Below are 22,895 nucleotides of genomic sequence, written 5' to 3'. Positions count from 1 at the left end.
AGATATGTCCTTTTCCAACATAGGCCTCAAAGCGCTCCAAATAAACACTTGCAGATTCTACAAAAGGAGTGTTTCTAAACTGTTCTATCAAAAGAAACGTTCGAGTCTGTGAGTTGAATGCACTCATCAGAAAGAAGTTTCAGAGAATGCTTCTGTCGAGTTTTTATGTGATGATATTTCGTTTTCCAGCCTTGGCCTCAAAGCGCTCCAAATATACACTTGCAGATGCTGCTAAAAGAGTGTTTCAAAACTGCTCTGTCAAAAGGAAGCTTCAACTCTGTGAGTTGAATGCACTCATCACAAAGAAGTTTCTGAGAATGCTTCCGTCTAGTTTGTAGGTGAAGATATTTCATTTTCCAGCATAGGCCTCAAATCGCTCCAAATATCCACTTGCAGATTCTTCAAAAAGAGTGTTTCAAAACTGCTCTTTCCAAAGGAAGGTTCAAGTGTGTGATTTGAATGCACTCATCACAAAGGAGTTTCTGAGAATGCTTCTGTCTAGGTTTTATGTGAAGATATTTCCTTTTCCAGCAAAGGCCCCACATCGCTCCAAACATCCTCTAGCAAATTCTACAAAAACAGTGTTTTAAAACTGCGCTCTCAAAAGGAACATTGCACTCTGTGAGTTGAATGCGTAAAGCCCATTGAAGTTTCTGAGAATGCTTCCGTCTAGTTTTTAGGTGAAGATATTTCCTTTTCCAGTGTTGGCCTCTTAGCTCTCCAAACATCCACTTGCAGATTCTACTAAAAGAGTGGTTCAAAACTGCTATATCAAAAGGAAGCTTCAACTCTGTGACTTGAATGCGCACATCACTAAGAAGTTTCTGAGAATGCTTCTATCTAGTTTTGATGGGAAGATATTTCCTTTCCCAGGATAGGCCTCCAAACCTTCCAAATATCGACTTGCAGATTCTACCACAAGAGTGTTTCAAAACTGTTCTATCAAAAGGAAGGTTCAACTCTGTGAGTGGAATGCAGAGAGCACAGGGAAGTCTCTGAGAATTCTTCTATCTAGATTCTAAGTGAAGATATTTGCTTTTACAGTGTAGCACTCAAAGCACTCCAAATATCCACTCGCAGGTACTACAGAAAGAGTGTTTCAAAACTGCTCTAACTAAAGGAAGGTTCAACTCGGTGAGTTGAATGCGCACATCAGAAAAACTTTCTGGGAATACTTCTGTCTAGGTTTTATGTGAAGATATTTCCTTTTCCAGCATAGGCCTCAAAGCCCTCCAAATAGCCACTTGCAGATTCCACAAAAAGAGTGTTTCCAAACTGTTCTATCAAAAGGAAGGTTCAACTCTGTGAGTAGAATGCAGTCATCACAAAGAAGTTTCTGAGAATGGATGTATCTTGTTTTCATCTGAATGTATTTCCTTATCCACTAGATGCCGCCATCGCACCAAATAAGCACTTTCACTTTCCACCGAAAGGGTGTTGCAAAACTGCTCTATGTAAAGGAATGTTCAACTCTGTGAGTTCAATCCCCACATGACAAAGAAGTTTCTGAGAATGCTTCTGTCTAGTTTGTAGATGAAGATATTTCCTTTTCCAGCATAAGCCTCAAAGAGCTCCAAATAGCCACTTGCGGATTCTACAAAAACAGTGTTTCAAAACTGGTCTATCGAAAGGAAGGTTCCACTCTGCGAGTTGAATGCACTCATCACAAGGAAGTTTCTGAGAACGCTTCCATCTAGTTTTTATGCAATGATAATTCCTCTGGGAGCAGAGGCCTCAAAGCGCTCCAAATATCCACTTGCAGATTCTACAAAAAGAGTGTTTCAAAACTGCTCTATCAAAGGGAATGTTCAACTCTGTGAGTTGAATGCACAAAGCACAGGGAACTTTCTGAGAATGCTTTTGTCTAGTTTCTACGTGAAGGTATTTCCTTTTCCAGCATAGGCCTCAAATCACTCCATACATCCACTTGAAGATTCTACGAAAAGAGTGTTTCAAAACTTCTGTATCAAAAGAAAGGTTCAACTCTGTGAGTTCAATGCACACATCACAAAGAAGTTTCTGACTATGCTTCTGTCTAGTTTTTAGGTGAAGGTATTAACTTTTCCAGCATAGCCCTCAAAGCGCTCCAAATATCCACTTGCAGATTCTACAAAAAGACTGTTTCGAAACTGCTCTTTCAAAAGGAAGCTTCAAGTCTGTGAGTTGAATGCACTCATCACAAAGACGTTTCTGAGAATTCATCTGTCTAGTTTTCATGTGAAGATATTTCCGTTTCCTGCATAGGCCTCAAATCGCGCCAAATATTCACTTGCAGATTCTACAAAAAGGGTGTTTCAAAACTTCTCTATCAATAAGTAGGTTCAACTCTGTGAGTTCAATGCACTCATCACAAAGAAGTTTCTGAGAATGCGTCTGTCTACTTTTGATGTGAAGATATGTCCTTTTCCAACATAGGCCTCAAAGCGCTCCAAATAAACACTTGCAGATTCTACAAAAGGAGTGTTTCTAAACTGTTCTATCAAAAGAAACGTTCGAGTCCGTGAGTTGAATGCACTTATCACAAAGAAGTTTCAGAGAATGCTTCTGTCGAGTTTTTATGTGATGATATTTCGTTTTCCAGCCTTGGCCTCAAAGCGCTCCAAATATCCACTTGCAGATGCTGCTAAAAGAGTGTTTCAAAACTGCTCTGTCAAAAGGAAGCTTCAACTCTGTGAGTTGAATGCACTCATTAGGAAGAATTTTCTGAGAATGCTTTTGTCCAGTTTCTACGTGAAGATATTTCCTTTTCCAGCATAGGCCTCAAAGCACTCCATACATCCACTTGAAGATACTACGAAAAGAGTGTTTCAAAATTCTGTATCAAAAGAAAGGTTCAGCTCTGTGAGTTCAATGCACACATCACAAAGAAGTTTCTGAGTATGCTTCTGTCTAGTTTTTAGGTGAAGATATAAACTTTTCCAGCATAGCCCTCAAAGCGCTCCAAATATCCACTTGCAGATTCTACCAAAAGAGTGTTTCGAAACTGCTCTTTCAAAATTAAGCTTCAAGTCTGTGAGTTGAATGCACTCATCACAAAGACGTTTCTGAGAATTCATCTGTCTAGTTTTCATGTGAAGATATTTCCATTTCCAGCATAGGCCTCATATCGCGCCAAATATTCACTTGCAGATTCTACAAAAAGGGTGTTTCAAAACTTCTCTATCAATAGGTAGGTTGAACTCTGTGAGTTCAATGCACTCATCACAAAGAAGTTTCTGAGAATGCGTGTGTCTACTTTTGATGTGAAGATATGTCCTTTTCCAACATAGGCCTCAAAGCGCTCCAAATAAACACTTGCAGATTCTACAAAAGGAGTGTTTCTAAACTGTTCTATCAAAAGAAACGTTCGAGTCTGTGAGTTGAATGCACTCATCAGAAAGAAGTTTCAGAGAATGCTTCTGTCGAGTTTTTATGTGATGATATTTCGTTTTCCAGCCTTGGCCTCAAAGCGCTCCAAATATACACTTGCAGATGCTGCTAAAAGAGTGTTTCAAAACTGCTCTGTCAAAAGGAAGCTTCAACTCTGTGAGTTGAATGCACTCATCACAAAGAAGTTTCTGAGAATGCTTCCGTCTAGTTTGTAGGTGAAGATATTTCATTTTCCAGCATAGGCCTCAAATCGCTCCAAATATCCACTTGCAGATTCTTCAAAAAGAGTGTTTCAAAACTGCTCTTTCCAAAGGAAGGTTCAAGTGTGTGATTTGAATGCACTCATCACAAAGGAGTTTCTGAGAATGCTTCTGTCTAGGTTTTATGTGAAGATATTTCCTTTTCCAGCAAAGGCCCCACATCGCTCCAAACATCCTCTAGCAAATTCTACAAAAACAGTGTTTTAAAACTGCGCTCTCAAAAGGAACATTGCACTCTGTGAGTTGAATGCGTAAAGCCCATTGAAGTTTCTGAGAATGCTTCCGTCTAGTTTTTAGGTGAAGATATTTCCTTTTCCAGTGTTGGCCTCTTAGCTCTCCAAACATCCACTTGCAGATTCTACTAAAAGAGTGGTTCAAAACTGCTATATCAAAAGGAAGCTTCAACTCTGTGACTTGAATGCGCACATCACTAAGAAGTTTCTGAGAATGCTTCTATCTAGTTTTGATGGGAAGATATTTCCTTTCCCAGGATAGGCCTCCAAACCTTCCAAATATCGACTTGCAGATTCTACCACAAGAGTGTTTCAAAACTGTTCTATCAAAAGGAAGGTTCAACTCTGTGAGTGGAATGCAGAGAGCACAGGGAAGTCTCTGAGAATTCTTCTATCTAGATTCTAAGTGAAGATATTTGCTTTTACAGTGTAGCACTCAAAGCACTCCAAATATCCACTCGCAGGTACTACAGAAAGAGTGTTTCAAAACTGCTCTAACTAAAGGAAGGTTCAACTCGGTGAGTTGAATGCGCACATCAGAAAAACTTTCTGGGAATACTTCTGTCTAGGTTTTATGTGAAGATATTTCCTTTTCCAGCATAGGCCTCAAAGCCCTCCAAATAGCCACTTGCAGATTCCACAAAAAGAGTGTTTCCAAACTGTTCTATCAAAAGGAAGGTTCAACTCTGTGAGTAGAATGCAGTCATCACAAAGAAGTTTCTGAGAATGGATGTATCTTGTTTTCATCTGAATGTATTTCCTTATCCACTAGATGCCGCCATCGCACCAAATAAGCACTTTCACTTTCCACCGAAAGGGTGTTGCAAAACTGCTCTATGTAAAGGAATGTTCAACTCTGTGAGTTCAATCCCCACATGACAAAGAAGTTTCTGAGAATGCTTCTGTCTAGTTTGTAGATGAAGATATTTCCTTTTCCAGCATAAGCCTCAAAGAGCTCCAAATAGCCACTTGCGGATTCTACAAAAACAGTGTTTCAAAACTGGTCTATCGAAAGGAAGGTTCCACTCTGCGAGTTGAATGCACTCATCACAAGGAAGTTTCTGAGAACGCTTCCATCTAGTTTTTATGCAATGATAATTCCTCTGGGAGCAGAGGCCTCAAAGCGCTCCAAATATCCACTTGCAGATTCTACAAAAAGAGTGTTTCAAAACTGCTCTATCAAAGGGAATGTTCAACTCTGTGAGTTGAATGCACAAAGCACAGGGAACTTTCTGAGAATGCTTTTGTCTAGTTTCTACGTGAAGGTATTTCCTTTTCCAGCATAGGCCTCAAATCACTCCATACATCCACTTGAAGATTCTACGAAAAGAGTGTTTCAAAACTTCTGTATCAAAAGAAAGGTTCAACTCTGTGAGTTCAATGCACACATCACAAAGAAGTTTCTGACTATGCTTCTGTCTAGTTTTTAGGTGAAGGTATTAACTTTTCCAGCATAGCCCTCAAAGCGCTCCAAATATCCACTTGCAGATTCTACAAAAAGACTGTTTCGAAACTGCTCTTTCAAAAGGAAGCTTCAAGTCTGTGAGTTGAATGCACTCATCACAAAGACGTTTCTGAGAATTCATCTGTCTAGTTTTCATGTGAAGATATTTCCGTTTCCTGCATAGGCCTCAAATCGCGCCAAATATTCACTTGCAGATTCTACAAAAAGGGTGTTTCAAAACTTCTCTATCAATAAGTAGGTTCAACTCTGTGAGTTCAATGCACTCATCACAAAGAAGTTTCTGAGAATGCGTCTGTCTACTTTTGATGTGAAGATATGTCCTTTTCCAACATAGGCCTCAAAGCGCTCCAAATAAACACTTGCAGATTCTACAAAAGGAGTGTTTCTAAACTGTTCTATCAAAAGAAACGTTCGAGTCCGTGAGTTGAATGCACTTATCACAAAGAAGTTTCAGAGAATGCTTCTGTCGAGTTTTTATGTGATGATATTTCGTTTTCCAGCCTTGGCCTCAAAGCGCTCCAAATATCCACTTGCAGATGCTGCTAAAAGAGTGTTTCAAAACTGCTCTGTCAAAAGGAAGCTTCAACTCTGTGAGTTGAATGCACTCATTAGGAAGAATTTTCTGAGAATGCTTTTGTCCAGTTTCTACGTGAAGATATTTCCTTTTCCAGCATAGGCCTCAAAGCACTCCATACATCCACTTGAAGATACTACGAAAAGAGTGTTTCAAAATTCTGTATCAAAAGAAAGGTTCAGCTCTGTGAGTTCAATGCACACATCACAAAGAAGTTTCTGAGTATGCTTCTGTCTAGTTTTTAGGTGAAGATATAAACTTTTCCAGCATAGCCCTCAAAGCGCTCCAAATATCCACTTGCAGATTCTACCAAAAGAGTGTTTCGAAACTGCTCTTTCAAAATTAAGCTTCAAGTCTGTGAGTTGAATGCACTCATCACAAAGACGTTTCTGAGAATTCATCTGTCTAGTTTTCATGTGAAGATATTTCCATTTCCAGCATAGGCCTCATATCGCGCCAAATATTCACTTGCAGATTCTACAAAAAGGGTGTTTCAAAACTTCTCTATCAATAGGTAGGTTGAACTCTGTGAGTTCAATGCACTCATCACAAAGAAGTTTCTGAGAATGCGTGTGTCTACTTTTGATGTGAAGATATGTCCTTTTCCAACATAGGCCTCAAAGCGCTCCAAATAAACACTTGCAGATTCTACAAAAGGAGTGTTTCTAAACTGTTCTATCAAAAGAAACGTTCGAGTCTGTGAGTTGAATGCACTCATCAGAAAGAAGTTTCAGAGAATGCTTCTGTCGAGTTTTTATGTGATGATATTTCGTTTTCCAGCCTTGGCCTCAAAGCGCTCCAAATATACACTTGCAGATGCTGCTAAAAGAGTGTTTCAAAACTGCTCTGTCAAAAGGAAGCTTCAACTCTGTGAGTTGAATGCACTCATCACAAAGAAGTTTCTGAGAATGCTTCCGTCTAGTTTGTAGGTGAAGATATTTCATTTTCCAGCATAGGCCTCAAATCGCTCCAAATATCCACTTGCAGATTCTTCAAAAAGAGTGTTTCAAAACTGCTCTTTCCAAAGAAAGGTTCAAGTGTGTGATTTGAATGCACTCATCACAAAGGAGTTTCTGAGAATGCTTCTGTCTAGGTTTTATGTGAAGATATTTCCTTTTCCAGCAAAGGCCCCACATCGCTCCAAACATCCTCTAGCAAATTCTACAAAAACAGTGTTTTAAAACTGCGCTCTCAAAAGGAACATTGCACTCTGTGAGTTGAATGCGTAAAGCCCATTGAAGTTTCTGAGAATGCTTCCGTCTAGTTTTTAGGTGAAGATATTTCCTTTTCCAGTGTTGGCCTCTTAGCTCTCCAAACATCCACTTGCAGATTCTACTAAAAGAGTGGTTCAAAACTGCTATATCAAAAGGAAGCTTCAACTCTGTGACTTGAATGCGCACATCACTAAGAAGTTTCTGAGAATGCTTCTATCTAGTTTTGATGGGAAGATATTTCCTTTCCCAGGATAGGCCTCCAAACCTTCCAAATATCGACTTGCAGATTCTACCACAAGAGTGTTTCAAAACTGTTCTATCAAAAGGAAGGTTCAACTCTGTGAGTGGAATGCAGAGAGCACAGGGAAGTCTCTGAGAATTCTTCTATCTAGATTCTAAGTGAAGATATTTGCTTTTACAGTGTAGCACTCAAAGCACTCCAAATATCCACTCGCAGGTACTACAGAAAGAGTGTTTCAAAACTGCTCTAACTAAAGGAAGGTTCAACTCGGTGAGTTGAATGCGCACATCAGAAAAACTTTCTGGGAATACTTCTGTCTAGGTTTTATGTGAAGATATTTCCTTTTCCAGCATAGGCCTCAAAGCCCTCCAAATAGCCACTTGCAGATTCCACAAAAAGAGTGTTTCCAAACTGTTCTATCAAAAGGAAGGTTCAACTCTGTGAGTAGAATGCAGTCATCACAAAGAAGTTTCTGAGAATGGATGTATCTTGTTTTCATCTGAATGTATTTCCTTATCCACTAGATGCCGCCATCGCACCAAATAAGCACTTTCACTTTCCACCGAAAGGGTGTTGCAAAACTGCTCTATGTAAAGGAATGTTCAACTCTGTGAGTTCAATCCCCACATGACAAAGAAGTTTCTGAGAATGCTTCTGTCTAGTTTGTAGATGAAGATATTTCCTTTTCCAGCATAAGCCTCAAAGAGCTCCAAATAGCCACTTGCGGATTCTACAAAAACAGTGTTTCAAAACTGGTCTATCGAAAGGAAGGTTCCACTCTGCGAGTTGAATGCACTCATCACAAGGAAGTTTCTGAGAACGCTTCCATCTAGTTTTTATGCAATGATAATTCCTCTGGGAGCAGAGGCCTCAAAGCGCTCCAAATATCCACTTGCAGATTCTACAAAAAGAGTGTTTCAAAACTGCTCTATCAAAGGGAATGTTCAACTCTGTGAGTTGAATGCACAAAGCACAGGGAACTTTCTGAGAATGCTTTTGTCTAGTTTCTACGTGAAGGTATTTCCTTTTCCAGCATAGGCCTCAAATCACTCCATACATCCACTTGAAGATTCTACGAAAAGAGTGTTTCAAAACTTCTGTATCAAAAGAAAGGTTCAACTCTGTGAGTTCAATGCACACATCACAAAGAAGTTTCTGACTATGCTTCTGTCTAGTTTTTAGGTGAAGGTATTAACTTTTCCAGCATAGCCCTCAAAGCGCTCCAAATATCCACTTGCAGATTCTACAAAAAGACTGTTTCGAAAATGCTCTTTCAAAAGGAAGCTTCAAGTCTGTGAGTTGAATGCACTCATCACAAAGACGTTTCTGAGAATTCATCTGTCTAGTTTTCATGTGAAGATATTTCCGTTTCCTGCATAGGCCTCAAATCGCGCCAAATATTCACTTGCAGATTCTACAAAAAGGGTGTTTCAAAACTTCTCTATCAATAAGTAGGTTCAACTCTGTGAGTTCAATGCACTCATCACAAAGAAGTTTCTGAGAATGCGTCTGTCTACTTTTGATGTGAAGATATGTCCTTTTCCAACATAGGCCTCAAAGCGCTCCAAATAAACACTTGCAGATTCTACAAAAGGAGTGTTTCTAAACTGTTCTATCAAAAGAAACGTTCGAGTCCGTGAGTTGAATGCACTTATCACAAAGAAGTTTCAGAGAATGCTTCTGTCGAGTTTTTATGTGATGATATTTCGTTTTCCAGCCTTGGCCTCAAAGCGCTCCAAATATCCACTTGCAGATGCTGCTAAAAGAGTGTTTCAAAACTGCTCTGTCAAAAGGAAGCTTCAACTCTGTGAGTTGAATGCACTCATTAGGAAGAATTTTCTGAGAATGCTTTTGTCCAGTTTCTACGTGAAGATATTTCCTTTTCCAGCATAGGCCTCAAAGCACTCCATACATCCACTTGAAGATACTACGAAAAGAGTGTTTCAAAATTCTGTATCAAAAGAAAGGTTCAGCTCTGTGAGTTCAATGCACACATCACAAAGAAGTTTCTGAGTATGCTTCTGTCTAGTTTTTAGGTGAAGATATAAACTTTTCCAGCATAGCCCTCAAAGCGCTCCAAATATCCACTTGCAGATTCTACCAAAAGAGTGTTTCGAAACTGCTCTTTCAAAATTAAGCTTCAAGTCTGTGAGTTGAATGCACTCATCACAAAGACGTTTCTGAGAATTCATCTGTCTAGTTTTCATGTGAAGATATTTCCATTTCCAGCATAGGCCTCATATCGCGCCAAATATTCACTTGCAGATTCTACAAAAAGGGTGTTTCAAAACTTCTCTATCAATAGGTAGGTTGAACTCTGTGAGTTCAATGCACTCATCACAAAGAAGTTTCTGAGAATGCGTGTGTCTACTTTTGATGTGAAGATATGTCCTTTTCCAACATAGGCCTCAAAGCGCTCCAAATAAACACTTGCAGATTCTACAAAAGGAGTGTTTCTAAACTGTTCTATCAAAAGAAACGTTCGAGTCTGTGAGTTGAATGCACTCATCAGAAAGAAGTTTCAGAGAATGCTTCTGTCGAGTTTTTATGTGATGATATTTCGTTTTCCAGCCTTGGCCTCAAAGCGCTCCAAATATACACTTGCAGATGCTGCTAAAAGAGTGTTTCAAAACTGCTCTGTCAAAAGGAAGCTTCAACTCTGTGAGTTGAATGCACTCATCACAAAGAAGTTTCTGAGAATGCTTCCGTCTAGTTTGTAGGTGAAGATATTTCATTTTCCAGCATAGGCCTCAAATCGCTCCAAATATCCACTTGCAGATTCTTCAAAAAGAGTGTTTCAAAACTGCTCTTTCCAAAGGAAGGTTCAAGTGTGTGATTTGAATGCACTCATCACAAAGGAGTTTCTGAGAATGCTTCTGTCTAGGTTTTATGTGAAGATATTTCCTTTTCCAGCAAAGGCCCCACATCGCTCCAAACATCCTCTAGCAAATTCTACAAAAACAGTGTTTTAAAACTGCGCTCTCAAAAGGAACATTGCACTCTGTGAGTTGAATGCGTAAAGCCCATTGAAGTTTCTGAGAATGCTTCCGTCTAGTTTTTAGGTGAAGATATTTCCTTTTCCAGTGTTGGCCTCTTAGCTCTCCAAACATCCACTTGCAGATTCTACTAAAAGAGTGGTTCAAAACTGCTATATCAAAAGGAAGCTTCAACTCTGTGACTTGAATGCGCACATCACTAAGAAGTTTCTGAGAATGCTTCTATCTAGTTTTGATGGGAAGATATTTCCTTTCCCAGGATAGGCCTCCAAACCTTCCAAATATCGACTTGCAGATTCTACCACAAGAGTGTTTCAAAACTGTTCTATCAAAAGGAAGGTTCAACTCTGTGAGTGGAATGCAGAGAGCACAGGGAAGTCTCTGAGAATTCTTCTATCTAGATTCTAAGTGAAGATATTTGCTTTTACAGTGTAGCACTCAAAGCACTCCAAATATCCACTCGCAGGTACTACAGAAAGAGTGTTTCAAAACTGCTCTAACTAAAGGAAGGTTCAACTCGGTGAGTTGAATGCGCACATCAGAAAAACTTTCTGGGAATACTTCTGTCTAGGTTTTATGTGAAGATATTTCCTTTTCCAGCATAGGCCTCAAAGCCCTCCAAATAGCCACTTGCAGATTCCACAAAAAGAGTGTTTCCAAACTGTTCTATCAAAAGGAAGGTTCAACTCTGTGAGTAGAATGCAGTCATCACAAAGAAGTTTCTGAGAATGGATGTATCTTGTTTTCATCTGAATGTATTTCCTTATCCACTAGATGCCGCCATCGCACCAAATAAGCACTTTCACTTTCCACCGAAAGGGTGTTGCAAAACTGCTCTATGTAAAGGAATGTTCAACTCTGTGAGTTCAATCCCCACATGACAAAGAAGTTTCTGAGAATGCTTCTGTCTAGTTTGTAGATGAAGATATTTCCTTTTCCAGCATAAGCCTCAAAGAGCTCCAAATAGCCACTTGCGGATTCTACAAAAACAGTGTTTCAAAACTGGTCTATCGAAAGGAAGGTTCCACTCTGCGAGTTGAATGCACTCATCACAAGGAAGTTTCTGAGAACGCTTCCATCTAGTTTTTATGCAATGATAATTCCTCTGGGAGCAGAGGCCTCAAAGCGCTCCAAATATCCACTTGCAGATTCTACAAAAAGAGTGTTTCAAAACTGCTCTATCAAAGGGAATGTTCAACTCTGTGAGTTGAATGCACAAAGCACAGGGAACTTTCTGAGAATGCTTTTGTCTAGTTTCTACGTGAAGGTATTTCCTTTTCCAGCATAGGCCTCAAATCACTCCATACATCCACTTGAAGATTCTACGAAAAGAGTGTTTCAAAACTTCTGTATCAAAAGAAAGGTTCAACTCTGTGAGTTCAATGCACACATCACAAAGAAGTTTCTGACTATGCTTCTGTCTAGTTTTTAGGTGAAGGTATTAACTTTTCCAGCATAGCCCTCAAAGCGCTCCAAATATCCACTTGCAGATTCTACAAAAAGACTGTTTCGAAAATGCTCTTTCAAAAGGAAGCTTCAAGTCTGTGAGTTGAATGCACTCATCACAAAGACGTTTCTGAGAATTCATCTGTCTAGTTTTCATGTGAAGATATTTCCGTTTCCTGCATAGGCCTCAAATCGCGCCAAATATTCACTTGCAGATTCTACAAAAAGGGTGTTTCAAAACTTCTCTATCAATAAGTAGGTTCAACTCTGTGAGTTCAATGCACTCATCACAAAGAAGTTTCTGAGAATGCGTCTGTCTACTTTTGATGTGAAGATATGTCCTTTTCCAACATAGGCCTCAAAGCGCTCCAAATAAACACTTGCAGATTCTACAAAAGGAGTGTTTCTAAACTGTTCTATCAAAAGAAACGTTCGAGTCCGTGAGTTGAATGCACTTATCACAAAGAAGTTTCAGAGAATGCTTCTGTCGAGTTTTTATGTGATGATATTTCGTTTTCCAGCCTTGGCCTCAAAGCGCTCCAAATATCCACTTGCAGATGCTGCTAAAAGAGTGTTTCAAAACTGCTCTGTCAAAAGGAAGCTTCAACTCTGTGAGTTGAATGCACTCATTAGGAAGAATTTTCTGAGAATGCTTTTGTCCAGTTTCTACGTGAAGATATTTCCTTTTCCAGCATAGGCCTCAAAGCACTCCATACATCCACTTGAAGATACTACGAAAAGAGTGTTTCAAAATTCTGTATCAAAAGAAAGGTTCAGCTCTGTGAGTTCAATGCACACATCACAAAGAAGTTTCTGAGTATGCTTCTGTCTAGTTTTTAGGTGAAGATATAAACTTTTCCAGCATAGCCCTCAAAGCGCTCCAAATATCCACTTGCAGATTCTACCAAAAGAGTGTTTCGAAACTGCTCTTTCAAAATTAAGCTTCAAGTCTGTGAGTTGAATGCACTCATCACAAAGACGTTTCTGAGAATTCATCTGTCTAGTTTTCATGTGAAGATATTTCCATTTCCAGCATAGGCCTCATATCGCGCCAAATATTCACTTGCAGATTCTACAAAAAGGGTGTTTCAAAACTTCTCTATCAATAGGTAGGTTGAACTCTGTGAGTTCAATGCACTCATCACAAAGAAGTTTCTGAGAATGCGTGTGTCTACTTTTGATGTGAAGATATGTCCTTTTCCAACATAGGCCTCAAAGCGCTCCAAATAAACACTTGCAGATTCTACAAAAGGAGTGTTTCTAAACTGTTCTATCAAAAGAAACGTTCGAGTCTGTGAGTTGAATGCACTCATCAGAAAGAAGTTTCAGAGAATGCTTCTGTCGAGTTTTTATGTGATGATATTTCGTTTTCCAGCCTTGGCCTCAAAGCGCTCCAAATATACACTTGCAGATGCTGCTAAAAGAGTGTTTCAAAACTGCTCTGTCAAAAGGAAGCTTCAACTCTGTGAGTTGAATGCACTCATCACAAAGAAGTTTCTGAGAATGCTTCCGTCTAGTTTGTAGGTGAAGATATTTCATTTTCCAGCATAGGCCTCAAATCGCTCCAAATATCCACTTGCCGATTCTTCAAAAAGAGTGTTTCAAAACTGCTCTTTCCAAAGGAAGGTTCAAGTGTGTGATTTGAATGCACTCATCACAAAGGAGTTTCTGAGAATGCTTCTGTCTTGGTTTTATGTGAAGATATTTCCTTTTCCAGCAAAGGCCCCACATCGCTCCAAACATCCTCTAGCAAATTCTACAAAAACAGTGTTTTAAAACTGCGCTCTCAAAAGGAACATTGCACTCTGTGAGTTGAATGCGTAAAGCCCATTGAAGTTTCTGAGAATGCTTCCGTCTAGTTTTTAGGTGAAGATATTTCCTTTTCCAGTGTTGGCCTCTTAGCTCTCCAAACATCCACTTGCAGATTCTACTAAAAGAGTGGTTCAAAACTGCTATATCAAAAGGAAGCTTCAACTCTGTGACTTGAATGCGCACATCACTAAGAAGTTTCTGAGAATGCTTCTATCTAGTTTTGATGGGAAGATATTTCCTTTCCCAGGATAGGCCTCCAAACCTTCCAAATATCGACTTGCAGATTCTACCACAAGAGTGTTTCAAAACTGTTCTATCAAAAGGAAGGTTCAACTCTGTGAGTGGAATGCAGAGAGCACAGGGAAGTCTCTGAGAATTCTTCTATCTAGATTCTAAGTGAAGATATTTGCTTTTACAGTGTAGCACTCAAAGCACTCCAAATATCCACTCGCAGGTACTACAGAAAGAGTGTTTCAAAACTGCTCTAACTAAAGGAAGGTTCAACTCGGTGAGTTGAATGCGCACATCAGAAAAACTTTCTGGGAATACTTCTGTCTAGGTTTTATGTGAAGATATTTCCTTTTCCAGCATAGGCCTCAAAGCCCTCCAAATAGCCACTTGCAGATTCCACAAAAAGAGTGTTTCCAAACTGTTCTATCAAAAGGAAGGTTCAACTCTGTGAGTAGAATGCAGTCATCACAAAGAAGTTTCTGAGAATGGATGTATCTTGTTTTCATCTGAATGTATTTCCTTATCCACTAGATGCCGCCATCGCACCAAATAAGCACTTTCACTTTCCACCGAAAGGGTGTTGCAAAACTGCTCTATGTAAAGGAATGTTCAACTCTGTGAGTTCAATCCCCACATGACAAAGAAGTTTCTGAGAATGCTTCTGTCTAGTTTGTAGATGAAGATATTTCCTTTTCCAGCATAAGCCTCAAAGAGCTCCAAATAGCCACTTGCGGATTCTACAAAAACAGTGTTTCAAAACTGGTCTATCGAAAGGAAGGTTCCACTCTGCGAGTTGAATGCACTCATCACAAGGAAGTTTCTGAGAACGCTTCCATCTAGTTTTTATGCAATGATAATTCCTCTGGGAGCAGAGGCCTCAAAGCGCTCCAAATATCCACTTGCAGATTCTACAAAAAGAGTGTTTCAAAACTGCTCTATCAAAGGGAATGTTCAACTCTGTGAGTTGAATGCACAAAGCACAGGGAACTTTCTGAGAATGCTTTTGTCTAGTTTCTACGTGAAGGTATTTCCTTTTCCAGCATAGGCCTCAAATCACTCCATACATCCACTTGAAGATTCTACGAAAAGAGTGTTTCAAAACTTCTGTATCAAAAGAAAGGTTCAACTCTGTGAGTTCAATGCACACATCACAAAGAAGTTTCTGACTATGCTTCTGTCTAGTTTTTAGGTGAAGGTATTAACTTTTCCAGCATAGCCCTCAAAGCGCTCCAAATATCCACTTGCAGATTCTACAAAAAGACTGTTTCGAAAATGCTCTTTCAAAAGGAAGCTTCAAGTCTGTGAGTTGAATGCACTCATCACAAAGACGTTTCTGAGAATTCATCTGTCTAGTTTTCATGTGAAGATATTTCCGTTTCCTGCATAGGCCTCAAATCGCGCCAAATATTCACTTGCAGATTCTACAAAAAGGGTGTTTCAAAACTTCTCTATCAATAAGTAGGTTCAACTCTGTGAGTTCAATGCACTCATCACAAAGAAGTTTCTGAGAATGCGTCTGTCTACTTTTGATGTGAAGATATGTCCTTTTCCAACATAGGCCTCAAAGCGCTCCAAATAAACACTTGCAGATTCTACAAAAGGAGTGTTTCTAAACTGTTCTATCAAAAGAAACGTTCGAGTCCGTGAGTTGAATGCACTTATCACAAAGAAGTTTCAGAGAATGCTTCTGTCGAGTTTTTATGTGATGATATTTCGTTTTCCAGCCTTGGCCTCAAAGCGCTCCAAATATCCACTTGCAGATGCTGCTAAAAGAGTGTTTCAAAACTGCTCTGTCAAAAGGAAGCTTCAACTCTGTGAGTTGAATGCACTCATTAGGAAGAATTTTCTGAGAATGCTTTTGTCCAGTTTCTACGTGAAGATATTTCCTTTTCCAGCATAGGCCTCAAAGCACTCCATACATCCACTTGAAGATACTACGAAAAGAGTGTTTCAAAATTCTGTATCAAAAGAAAGGTTCAGCTCTGTGAGTTCAATGCACACATCACAAAGAAGTTTCTGAGTATGCTTCTGTCTAGTTTTTAGGTGAAGATATAAACTTTTCCAGCATAGCCCTCAAAGCGCTCCAAATATCCACTTGCAGATTCTACCAAAAGAGTGTTTCGAAACTGCTCTTTCAAAATTAAGCTTCAAGTCTGTGAGTTGAATGCACTCATCACAAAGACGTTTCTGAGAATTCATCTGTCTAGTTTTCATGTGAAGATATTTCCATTTCCAGCATAGGCCTCATATCGCGCCAAATATTCACTTGCAGATTCTACAAAAAGGGTGTTTCAAAACTTCTCTATCAATAGGTAGGTTGAACTCTGTGAGTTCAATGCACTCATCACAAAGAAGTTTCTGAGAATGCGTGTGTCTACTTTTGATGTGAAGATATGTCCTTTTCCAACATAGGCCTCAAAGCGCTCCAAATAAACACTTGCAGATTCTACAAAAGGAGTGTTTCTAAACTGTTCTATCAAAAGAAACGTTCGAGTCTGTGAGTTGAATGCACTCATCAGAAAGAAGTTTCAGAGAATGCTTCTGTCGAGTTTTTATGTGATGATATTTCGTTTTCCAGCCTTGGCCTCAAAGCGCTCCAAATATACACTTGCAGATGCTGCTAAAAGAGTGTTTCAAAACTGCTCTGTCAAAAGGAAGCTTCAACTCTGTGAGTTGAATGCACTCATCACAAAGAAGTTTCTGAGAATGCTTCCGTCTAGTTTGTAGGTGAAGATATTTCATTTTCCAGCATAGGCCTCAAATCGCTCCAAATATCCACTTGCCGATTCTTCAAAAAGAGTGTTTCAAAACTGCTCTTTCCAAAGGAAGGTTCAAGTGTGTGATTTGAATGCACTCATCACAAAGGAGTTTCTGAGAATGCTTCTGTCTAGGTTTTATGTGAAGATATTTCCTTTTCCAGCAAAGGCCCCACATCGCTCCAAACATCCTCTAGCAAATTCTACAAAAACAGTGTTTTAAAACTGCGCTCTCAAAAGGAACATTGCACTCTGTGAGTTGAATGCGTAAAGCCCATTGAAGTTTCTGAGAATGCTTCCGTCTAGTTTTTAGGTGAAGATATTTCCTTTTCCAGTGTTGGCCTCTTAGCTCTCCAAACATCCACTTGCAGATTCTACTAAAAGAGTGGTTCAAAACTGCTATATCAAAAGGAAGCTTCAACTCTGTGACTTGAATGCGCACATCACTAAGAAGTTTCTGAGAATGCTTCTATCTAGTTTTGATGGGAAGATATTTCCTTTCCCAGGATAGGCCTCCAAACCTTCCAAATATCGACTTGCAGATTCTACCACAAGAGTGTTTCAAAACTGTTCTATCAAAAGGAAGGTTCAACTCTGTGAGTGGAATGCAGAGAGCACAGGGAAGTCTCTGAGAATTCTTCTATCTAGATTCTAAGTGAAGATATTTGCTTTTACAGTGTAGCACTCAAAGCACTCCAAATATCCACTCGCAGGTACTACAGAAAGAGTGTTTCAAAACTGCTCTAACTAAAGGAAGGTTCAACTCGGTGAGTTGAATGCGCACATCAGAAAAACTTTCTGGGAATACTTCTGTCTAGGTTTTATGTGAAGATATTTCCTTTTCCAGCATAGGCCTCAAAGCCCTCCAAATAGCCACTTGCAGATTCCACAAAAAGAGTGTTTCCAAACTGTTCTATCAAAAGGAAGGTTCAACTCTGTGAGTAGAATGCAGTCATCACAAAGAAGTTTCTGAGAATGGATGTATCTTGTTTTCATCTGAATGTATTTCCTTATCCACTAGATGCCGCCATCGCACCAAATAAGCACTTTCACTTTCCACCGAAAGGGTGTTGCAAAACTGCTCTATGTAAAGGAATGTTCAACTCTGTGAGTTCAATCCCCACATGACAAAGAAGTTTCTGAGAATGCTTCTGTCTAGTTTGTAGATGAAGATATTTCCTTTTCCAGCATAAGCCTCAAAGAGCTCCAAATAGCCACTTGCGGATTCTACAAAAACAGTGTTTCAAAACTGGTCTATCGAAAGGAAGGTTCCACTCTGCGAGTTGAATGCACTCATCACAAGGAAGTTTCTGAGAACGCTTCCATCTAGTTTTTATGCAATGATAATTCCTCTGGGAGCAGAGGCCTCAAAGCGCTCCAAATATCCACTTGCAGATTCTACAAAAAGAGTGTTTCAAAACTGCTCTATCAAAGGGAATGTTCAACTCTGTGAGTTGAATGCACAAAGCACAGGGAACTTTCTGAGAATGCTTTTGTCTAGTTTCTACGTGAAGGTATTTCCTTTTCAAGCATAGGCCTCAAATCACTCCATACATCCACTTGAAGATTCTACGAAAAGAGTGTTTCAAAACTTCTGTATCAAAAGAAAGGTTCAACTCTGTGAGTTCAATGCACACATCACAAAGAAGTTTCTGACTATGCTTCTGTCTAGTTTTTAGGTGAAGGTATTATCTTTTCCAGCATAGCCCTCAAAGCGCTCCAAATATCCACTTGCAGATTCTACAAAAAGACTGTTTCGAAACTGCTCTTTCAAAAGGAAGCTTCAAGTCTGTGAGTTGAATGCACTCATCACAAAGACGTTTCTGAGAATTCATCTGTCTAGTTTTCATGTGAAGATATTTCCGTTTCCTGCATAGGCCTCAAATCGCGCCAAATATTCACTTGCAGATTCTACAAAAAGGGTGTTTCAAAACTTCTCTATCAATAAGTAGGTTCAACTCTGTGAGTTCAATGCACTCATCACAAAGAAGTTTCTGAGAATGCGTCTGTCTACTTTTGATGTGAAGATATGTCCTTTTCCAAAATAGGCCTCAAAGCGCTCCAAATAAACACTTGCAGATTCTACAAAAGGAGTGTTTCTAAACTGTTCTATCAAAAGAAACGTTCGAGTCTGTGAGTTGAATGCACTTATCACAAAGAAGTTTCAGAGAATGCTTCTGTCGAGTTTTTATGTGATGATATTTCGTTTTCCAGCCTTGGCCTCAAAGCGCTCCAAATATCCACTTGCAGATGCTGCTAAAAGAGTGTTTCAAAACTGCTCTATCAAAAGGAAGCTTCAACTCTGTGAGTTGAATGCACTCATTACGAAGAATTTTCTGAGAATGCTTTTGTCCAGTTTCTACGTGAAGATATTTCCTTTTCCAGCATAGGCCTCAAAGCACTCCATACATCCACTTGAAGATTCTACGAAAAGAGTGTTTCAAAATTCTGTATCAAAAGAAAGGTTCAGCTCTGTGAGTTCAATGCACACATCACAAAGAAGTTTCTGAGTATGCTTCTGTCTAGTTTTTAGGTGAAGATATAAACTTTTCCAGCATAGCCCTCAAAGCGCTCCAAATATCCACTTGCAGATTCTACAAAAAGAGTGTTTCGAAACTGCTCTTTCAAAATTAAGCTTCAAGTCTGTGAGTTGAATGCACTCATCACAAAGACGTTTCTGAGAATTCATCTGTCTAGTTTTCATGTGAAGATATTTCCATTTCCAGCATAGGCCTCATATCGCGCCAAATATTCACTTGCAGATTCTACAAAAAGGGTGTTTCAAAACTTCTCTATCAATAGGTAGGTTGAACTCTGTGAGTTCAATGCACTCATCACAAAGAAGTTTCTGAGAATGCGTGTGTCTACTTTTGATGTGAAGATATGTCCTTTTCCAACATAGGCCTCAAAGCGCTCCAAATAAACACTTGCAGATTCTACAAAAGGAGTGTTTCTAAACTGTTCTATCAAAAGAAACGTTCGAGTCTGTGAGTTGAATGCACTCATCACAAAGAAGTTTCAGAGAATGCTTCTGTAGAGTTTTTATGTGATGATATTTCGTTTTCCAGCCTTGGCCTCAAAGCGCTCCAAATATCCACTTGCAGATGCTGCTAAAAGAGTGTTTCAAAACTGCTCTGTCAAAAGGAAGCTTCAACTCTGTGAGTTGAATGCACTCATCACAAAGAAGTTTCTGAGAATGCTTCCGTCTAGTTTGTAGGTGAAGATATTTCATTTTCCAGCATAGGCCTCAAATCGCTCCAAATATCCACTTGCAGATTCTTCAAAAAGAGTGTTTCAAAACTGCTCTTTCCAAAGGAAGGTTCAAGTGTGTGATTTGAATGCACTCATCACAAAGGAGTTTCTGAGAATGCTTCTGTCTAGGTTTTATGTGAAGATATTTCCTTTTCCAGCAAAGGCCCCACATCGCTCCAAACATCCTCTAGCAAATTCTACAAAAACAGTGTTTTAAAACTGCGCTCTCAAAAGGAACATTGCACTCTGTGAGTTGAATGCGTAAAGCCCATTGAAGTTTCTGAGAATGCTTCCGTCTAGTTTTTAGGTGAAGATATTTCCTTTTCCAGTGTTGGCCTCTTAGCTCTCCAAACATCCACTTGCAGATTCTACTAAAAGAGTGGTTCAAAACTGCTATATCAAAAGGAAGCTTCAACTCTGTGACTTGAATGCGCACATCACAAAGAAGTTTCTGAGAATGCTTCTATCTAGTTTTGATGGGAAGATATTTCCTTTCCCAGGATAGGCCTCCAAACCTTCCAAATATCGACTTGCAGATTCTACCACAAGAGTGTTTCAAAACTGTTCTATCAAAAGGAAGGTTCAACTCTGTGAGTGGAATGCAGAGAGCACAGGGAAGTCTCTGAGAATTCTTCTGTCTAGATTCTAAGTGAAGATATTTGCTTTTACAGTGTAGCACTCAAAGCACTCCAAATATCCACTCGCAGGTACTACAGAAAGAGTGTTTCAAAACTGCTCTATCTAAAGGAAGGTTCAACTCGGTGAGTTGAATGCGCACATCAGAAAAACTTTCTGGGAATACTTCTGTCTAGGTTTTATGTGAAGATATTTCCTTTTCCAGCATAGGCCTCAAAGCCCTCCAAATAGCCACTTGCAGATTCCACAAAAAGAGTGTTTCCAAACTGTTCTATCAAAAGGAAGGTTCAACTCTGTGAGTAGAATGCAGTCATCACAAAGAAGTTTCTGAGAATGGATGTATCTTGTTTTCATCTGAATGTATTTCCTTATCCACTAGATGCCGCCATCGCACCAAATAAGCACTTTCACTTTCAACCGAAAGGGTGTTGCAAAACTGCTCTATGTAAAGGAATGTTCAACTCTGTGAGTTCAATCCCCACATGACAAAGAAGTTTCTGAGAATGCTTCTGTCTAGTTTGTAGATGAAGATATTTCCTTTTCCAGCATAAGCCTCAAAGAGCTCCAAATAGCCACTTGCGGATTCTACAAAAACAGTGTTTCAAAACTGGTCTATCGAAAGGAAGGTTCCACTCTGCGAGTTGAATGCACTCATCGCAAGGAAGTTTCTGAGAACGCTTCCATCTAGTTTTTATGCAATGATAATTCCTCTGGGAGCAGAGGCCTCAAAGCGCTCCAAATATCCACTTGCAGATTCTACAAAAAGAGTGTTTCAAAACTGATCTATCAAAGGGAATGTTCAACTCTGTGAGTTGAATGCACAAAGCACAGGGAACTTTCTGAGAATGCTTTTGTCTAGTTTCCACGTGAAGGTATTTCCTTTTCCAGCATAGGCCTCAAATCACTCCATACATCCACTTGAAGATTCTACGAAAAGAGTGTTTCAAAACTTCTGTATCAAAAGAAAGGTTCAACTCTGTGAGTTCAATGCACACATCACAAAGAAGTTTCTGAGTATGCTTCTGTCTAGTTTTTAGGTGAAGGTATTAACTTTTCCAGCATAGCCCTCAAAGCGCTCCAAATATCCACTTGCAGATTCTACAAAAAGAGTGTTTCGAAACTGCTCTTTCAAAAGGAAGCTTCAAGTCTGTGAGTTGAATGCACTCATCACAAAGACGTTTCTGAGAATTCATCTGTCTAGTTTTCATGTGAAGATATTTCCGTTTCCTGCATAGGCCTCAAATCGCGCCAAATATTCACTTGCAGATTCTACAAAAAGGGTGTTTCAAAACTTCTCTATCAATAAGTAGGTTCACCTCTGTGAGTTCAATGCACTCATCAGAAAGAAGTTTCTGAGAATGCGTGTGTCTACTTTTGATGTGAAGATATGTCCTTTTCCAACATAGGCCTCAAAGCGCTCCAAATAAACACTTGCAGATTCTACAAAAGGAGTGTTTCTAAACTGTTCTATCAAAAGAAACGTTCGAGTCTGTGAGTTGAATGCACTCATCACAAAGAAGTTTCAGAGAATGCTTCTGTCGAGTTTTTATGTGATGATATTTCGTTTTCCAGCCTTGGCCTCAAAGCGCTCCAAATATCCACTTGCAGATGCTGCTAAAAGAGTGTTTCAAAACTGCTCTATCAAAAGGAAGCTTCAACTCTGTGAGTTGAATGCACTCATTACGAAGAATTTTCTGAGAATGCTTTTGTCCAGTTTCTACGTGAAGATATTTCCTTTTCCAGCATAGGCCTCAAAGCACTCCATACATCCACTTGAAGATTCTACGAAAAGAGTGTTTCAAAATTCTGTATCAAAAGAAAGGTTCAGCTCTGTGAGTTCAATGCACACATCACAAAGAAGTTTCTGAGTATGCTTCTGTCTAGTTTTTAGGTGAAGATATAAACTTTTCCAGCATAGCCCTCAAAGCGCTCCAAATATCCACTTGCAGATTCTACAAAAAGAGTGTTTCGAAACTGCTCTTTCAAAATTAAGCTTCAAGTCTGTGAGTTGAATGCACTCATCACAAAGACGTTTCTGAGAATTCATCTGTCTAGTTTTCATGTGAAGATATTTCCATTTCCAGCATAGGCCTCATATCGCGCCAAATATTCACTTGCAGATTCTACAAAAAGGGTGTTTCAAAACTTCTCTATCAATAGGTAGGTTGAACTCTGTGAGTTCAATGCACTCATCACAAAGAAGTTTCTGAGAATGCGTGTGTCTACTTTTGATGTGAAGATATGTCCTTTTCCAACATAGGCCTCAAAGCGCTCCAAATAAACACTTGCAGATTCTACAAAAGGAGTGTTTCTAAACTGTTCTATCAAAAGAAACGTTCGAGTCTGTGAGTTGAATGCACTCATCAGAAAGAAGTTTCAGAGAATGCTTCTGTCGAGTCTTTATGTGATG

Source organism: Pongo abelii, chromosome 4, assembly GCF_028885655.2.
Source record: "Pongo abelii isolate AG06213 chromosome 4, NHGRI_mPonAbe1-v2.0_pri, whole genome shotgun sequence".
In the NCBI taxonomy this organism is placed as follows: Eukaryota; Metazoa; Chordata; class Mammalia; order Primates; family Hominidae; genus Pongo; species Pongo abelii.
Note: the sequence above shows the minus strand (reverse complement) of the source record.